At 52.0% G+C, this 6,000-nt stretch overlaps 1 protein-coding gene across 4 annotated transcripts in view; it reads right to left on the bottom strand.

The window, feature by feature from the left end:
- Positions 1 to 3,911: 3,911 nt before the first annotated feature.
- The window catches only part of SUGP2 (SURP and G-patch domain containing 2), a 28,398-nt gene continuing 26,309 nt past the window's right edge, over positions 3,912 to 6,000 (bottom strand). For all 4 annotated transcript variants that reach the window (XM_069589020.1, XM_069589022.1, XM_069589019.1 and 1 more), the window contains exon 11: positions 3,912 to 4,184. The gene's annotated coding sequence lies outside the window, so the exon portion shown is untranslated. The remainder of the gene's footprint in view (positions 4,185 to 6,000) is intronic.

The raw sequence follows: 6,000 nt of genomic DNA, 5'->3' as shown, positions 1-6,000 counted from the left end.
GGGACTTGAACGCCCTAAGCCAAAGGTTTGAGGGACGGACCTGGGGAAGCCAGAGAGGCACTCGGGCCTCTGTTGGGCAGAGCAGGGAGGGCTGCCTGGAGGAGACATGGGAGGTGGGCCTTGAAGGTTGAATAGAGATCCTGCAGGCAGAGTGGGGCCTCAGGGCAGGGTGGAGTCACCCCCAACTGATGGCCAGCGGGGCAGTTTAGGAGTCTCCCTCACTCTTGACATCCAGGCGCATAAGACAATACTTGACCCCAGGGCTCAGCTGTAAGTCTCAAGGACTGGCTCAGAGGTTGCTGCCTGCTGCAGCACAGTGCCAGCCCCTCCCTAGATGGGGAAACTGAGGCTTCAGCGGGCACAGAGACTTTGAAGTGCTCCCTGTGCAGCCTGGGCCTGGGCTCTTCCCCTTCCTGGGCCTCAGTTTCCCCATCTGTACAAAAGGTACAGCACAGCTGGCAGAATCTTCCAGCTGAGCAGGAGTCTGGCTCCAGCCCCAGCAAAAGAATGTCAGCCATGGTTGTTCCCTCCGATAGAACCCGAGCCCCAAACGCGTGGGAGTTTGACAATTTACTCCTCTCCTAGAGGCTGGACCCTAGGCCTCAGCCTAGGAAGGGGGGCAGTTTTGGAGGTGTGGCTCTGCCCATGGAGGAGGGTGAGGAGGGCACTCTGAAGGGGGTTGGGATCCTCACGGTCAATGCCTGCTTCACAGGTGGGGAAACTGAGGCCCAACAGGATGGGGTAAGGAAGGGTCAGTAACGATACCAGTCCCTCCAGAAGTGGGCCTGGATTCCCCTGCAAATTAGCTATCGCATTTCACTGGAGGAGTCGAGGTGTAGAGTCCCACCGCCTGCTAAGGAAGGCTCTCTTTCCCCTCTCCTGCATTCCCAGCTGGGGCATCCTCAGCCCTCATGATGACACTTGGGCAGGTGTAGAGGGGGGGAGTCAAAGCCTGGAGAGGCAGGGTCCCCTACCCTGGCTGATGGCCACTCTGGGAACCATCGGCTGCAGCTGAGCTTACTCCACACAGGTGAAAATAGGCTGGAGGGGGTGATGGGGTTAAAGGAATCCGGGGGAAGCCAAGAGGGATGGCAGCTGGGCCTCGGTCCTGAGGACAGTACAAGGACATGGTCCAGAGGGGTCAGGGTCACAGGCTCTGGTTTGCAGTGGAGCACTTTCAGGATCCACAGCCCTTCTATGCTCTGGCAAGGCAGACACAGCTGGGGAAACAAGGGCACCCCCAGGGTTGCCCCCAAAGTCGAGTGGCATGGGAGCACTGTGGAGGGAGGCAGTGAGGTGGAGAGGACACAGGGAGGGCTCCAGAAATGCTACTCCTAGAGCTTTATCCACAAAGATGATCTGTGATGTCAGGCCAAAGGTTCTGGACAACTCATGTGGCTATGGGTCGGGAACTTGTGAGATAAGTGATAGTCCAGGGCTATCCGTGTGCATGCGTGCTTAGTCACATCTGACTCTACAACGCTATGGACTAGCCCACCAGGCTCCTCTGCCCATGGGATTCTTCAGGCAAGAATACTGGAGTGGGCTGCCATGCCCTCCTCCAGGGGATCTTCCTGACCCAGGGATAGAACCCACATCTCTTATGTCCCCTGCACTGGCAGGTGTTCTTAACCACTAGCACCCACCTGAGAAGACCAGTCCAAGACATATATACACTGAAATGTTTTTTTTGAAAGTTAAGTGAAAAAACACAGAAGGCAGAACAGAATGTGAAGTATAATTTGCATTTTTAAGAAGGGTTCTGTCTAAAACATGCCCATATATAAAATCATCTATACAAAGGGATCTGAGGCCTGGGTGCCTTAGGTTGCGGAAAATTATTTTCCCATGGAACACAATTCTGTATATTTTGACTTTAGCTAGGCATTACTTATTCATAAACAGTACTTGAAAATTATACTCATGTGGAAACACTGTTTAAGACCATGAGGAAGCAAGTCTCTAGGTAGGCGGTTCAGTTCAGTTCAGTCGCTCAGTTGTGTCCGACTCTTTGTGACGCCATGGACTGCAGCAAGCCAGGCCTCCCTATCCATCACCAACTCCCGGAGCTTGCTCAGACTCACGTCCATCGAGTTGGTGATGCCATCCAACCATCTCATCCTCTGCCGTCCCCTTATCCTCCCGCCTTCAATCTTTCGCAGCATGAGGGTCTTTTCTAATGAGTCAGTTCTTCACATCAGGTGGCCAAAGTATTGGAGCTTCAGCTTCAGCATCAGTCCTTCCAATGAATAGTCAGGACTGATCTCCTTTAGGATGGACTGGCTGGATCTCCTTGCTGTCCAAGGGATTCTCAAGAGTCTTCTCCAACACCACAGCTCAAAAGGATAAATTCTTTGGCGCCCAGCTTTCTTTATAGTTCAACTCTTACATCCATACATGACTACTGGAAAAACCATAGCTTTGACGAGATGGACCTTTGTTGGCAAACTTACTTAATAAGCTGTCTAGGTTGGTCATAGCTTTTCTTCCAAGGAGCAAGGTAGCATGCATGATGAGTCTTAAATTTTTATTTTTTGTTACTTTTACATGGGAGTGGGAAAGAGGGGAAACCTCTGTGCTTTGCTCTGCATCTATCTGGGTTTTGCATTTTAACAAATCTTTGACAATGAAAACATATTCATGTTGCCTGGACATGTATGCTTGCGTGTATTACACGTACATGTTACATAGGTCCATAGACTAGAGCTTCTCCAGCAGCACCGCCTGCCTTTCTCAAGGTCCTGGTCCAAAGGCTTCCCAGGAGAGGGGAGGATGAGGGGGGAGGAAGGGGTGGGGAGAGGCCATCCACACTGGTAATGTTATGTTCAGGTTCCAATCAGCCCTAAATGACAAGGTAGCAGAGGAAATTTTACCTTCCAAACTGAAAGAAATCTTTCCCAAATCACAGGGGGAAATAGGCCTGAGGTGAAGACCGTCCTGAGTTCTCCTGGGTGGAGAACCTTGCTGTGTGCCTTTGTCCAGGTAACCCTCCCCAGCCCCGTGCAGTGAAAGGAGCTGGGAAGGGGGTCTCCCAAGAGGGAGGGGGGCCCTGGTGGGTTCTCAGCTTTCTCGTGGGCAGACACCGCCTGCAGGGCTCTGGCGAGGACAGCACGTGTGGGGCTTCTTGGCTGACAAGCCCTCCTGTCTTGACTACGTGGCCCCGTCACTCCTGGGCGTCCTCCGGGACAGTGAGAGGAGCACTTCAGGGGACCCACCCCAGGTTCCTAAGGGGCCTCGTCTCCTCCACCCCTAACTTGCTAAAGAAGCCCCCAGACCTTCTGGGCTGCCTGCTACCCTGGCCCAAGCAGGCTGCTGCCCATCAGGCTGCGCTCAGGTGGAGGTCCCCACAGGTCCTGCAGGTGCCAGGCTTGCCCGTATTCTGGATCCTCCCTCCTCACCAGAAGGGCCAGGGGCTGCCGATGGGGCGAGCAGACACAGACAGGGAACAGCATATGGGAACAGCAACGAGCTCTCAAGATATTCCACAGGCCGGCTCTGGAGTCAGGGCGAAGCCTAAGTGGGCCTTGCTCTAACTCTGGCAGCTTGAATCCCAACCCCGGGAAGGCTGTGAGGTGGGCAGGTGAACTATGGGTAGCTCAGGTAAAGCTCCCATATCCCGACACTCTCTCAAAGGCAGATCTCTGTACCCAGCAACTCGCCCCTTGTTCTCCACAAAAAATATGGTGGACCCAGCCACTATGCTTGGCCCTGATCACTACCTGCTCCCTGGCACCCTGCAGGCTTTCCTCGTGACTCACAGGCCCCCTGGCTGCAGCGGGGCAGTCAGCTGGCAAAGGACATGCCTGAGAGGCAGCAATTTTACAATCTGTCTCCATGTAGGCCCCACCACATCTACCACATGTTCCCTGGCCAGTATGATTGAAAAATGCATCAATGGAGACCATGGAAAATTGGGTTTTCTCTACATTTATTTCAACTGCTAAATGATTAACAACATCCACAACTTCTTAGATAAAAAAAAAAAAAAAGAAAAAACAACCCCAAACCCCCAAAACTTCCATTTTGTAACATCACAAATGTCTTCTAGGTTTTACCAAAGACCAAAAAGCTAAAATTCTCTATATGATTTCCAGTGATGGAAACGAGGCAGAGACAGTAAGCACCCAAAGTGGCGAGTTAGCACTTTCCGGATGCCTGTCGTCCTCACGGAAGAGCCCCTGGAACTAGAATGACAGAAAAGACACTGTGACTTTGACAAGGCTAGGCAGCTGCACGTCACGCTTGCTTGCATGCATGCTCCCTGCAGAGTGGCCTCTGCCAGAGAGAGCAAGGGCAGGCGTGGAGGGCCAGCATGCTGGTCCTCGGCCGACGGACGGCACAGGACGCACCGCCATGCTCCTCCCTAGCCCCCACAACGCCTTGACTGCCTCAATGCCATCTCCACAGAAATGTCACCTGAGTGTTTACGGGACTTTCCAGGCTCAAGAAGTAGGTGTTCCCTTTGACGTTTGCCAAAGGCTCATTGTCAGCCAAAGCAGGACACCCCCAGGAGGAGTGGCAGGAGGCTGTGGATTGAATAGGGCTCGAATCCTGGGAATTCCTAAAGTATTTTATTTATAAATAAAAGCAGAAAGCTAAGAATGAGCATACTAGGACAAAGTGAATATGATGGTCAAAGCTATGCTTGAAGAGCGAGAACTCTGGGCGTGCGCTGGCCGTGCATGCTCTGTGACAGGCCACGGGGAGCCAGGCCCACGTCTCAGAGTTCGATCACTCTGCCTGACTCACAGCCAACATGGAAGGCTGCTGGAAGGATTAAAAAAGAAAGGAGGTGGTTCCCCCAGGTGGTTCCCCCAAACCACACCACCAGGCTATTTCAACTCTGCTGAAGAACCTCCAACATGTCCACCCATAAAGATCTGCCAAAACAACAGAAGTGACCAGAAGCAAGCAGCGCTCAGGGGACTACCCATGACATGAAGAGAGGCAGCGCCAGGTGGGAACGCGATGCTGTGCCACTGAGTGTGGGCCAGACAGAGAGAGACCTAGAGGCAGCTGGGACTACAGCCCAGGAGAGCTGAGGATCTGAGAAAATGAGGATTTTGTAACTGCCGATAAAAGTGGCTGATGGGGTAATTCACTGCTCTGTCCCCCAAGTTCACAGTATCAGCAGGATTTTTCAGATTTTGACAGATATTTAAAACTTCAACACTGCTGCTTTCTGATGAAGGGTTGAGAGATCCCCACAGCCTGAGAATTCCACATGTAGCTGCAAGAGGCAGAGTGTGAGAAGCTGGAAGGGGCGGCAATCATACGTCTTGAAATAGCAAACAGCTGCAGATCCCACCCCAAGAGGATCCTTTCTGTTCTGCACAAAGGCCCTAATAAAACAATTCTTTACACTGCCACACACGCAAAAAACGAAATCTTGAAGAGTTTACACCTCCTACCCCTTTGCAGGAAACACTCCATATGTGGTTTTTTAAAAAAACTAGTTTGCTTTGTGGGTTTTAAAGAGAATGTAAATTTGGGGAAAGTTTCATTAGTGTAATGACTACTCCCCAATGACTTTAGGGGCTGAATACACTGGTGAAATTTCATTGAGTCTCTAGGGATGCATTTAAGAGTTGAGACTCCATAAATAACATGTTCATTTAACCCACGTGTGTGAAGAGCTTCAGCACCCAGACCGGCAGGCTGTGGGACTAGGGCGCAGGCTTCACTGCTCCTGATCCATACTCCCTATTTGAATTTGAGAAGACACAATCCATGACTGTCTCGGGATCAAGTCTGCTCTTAGAGGGCAGCGTGTCCTGGGACAGGAAACCCGACAGTGGCTGGCTCCCGAGCGCTCGCAGGGCGCTGGTGCCTGCAAGGACAACCCCACCTTCTGAGTGCGGCCAGCAGAGACCTACGGAAAACCTGCTGCCAGAAGCATTTGGAAGAAGGGGAAAGGCAAAAGCAGGCTGGAAACGGGGCCTTTTTTTGTGTGTTTTAAGAAAAAGAAAAGCCAGGGGGTGGAACCTCCACACCAGAAAC

This window comes from Ovis canadensis, chromosome 5 (assembly GCF_042477335.2).
Source record: "Ovis canadensis isolate MfBH-ARS-UI-01 breed Bighorn chromosome 5, ARS-UI_OviCan_v2, whole genome shotgun sequence".
In the NCBI taxonomy this organism is placed as follows: domain Eukaryota; kingdom Metazoa; phylum Chordata; class Mammalia; order Artiodactyla; family Bovidae; genus Ovis; species Ovis canadensis.
Note: the sequence above shows the minus strand (reverse complement) of the source record. Positions and strands in the feature narration are given on the sequence as shown.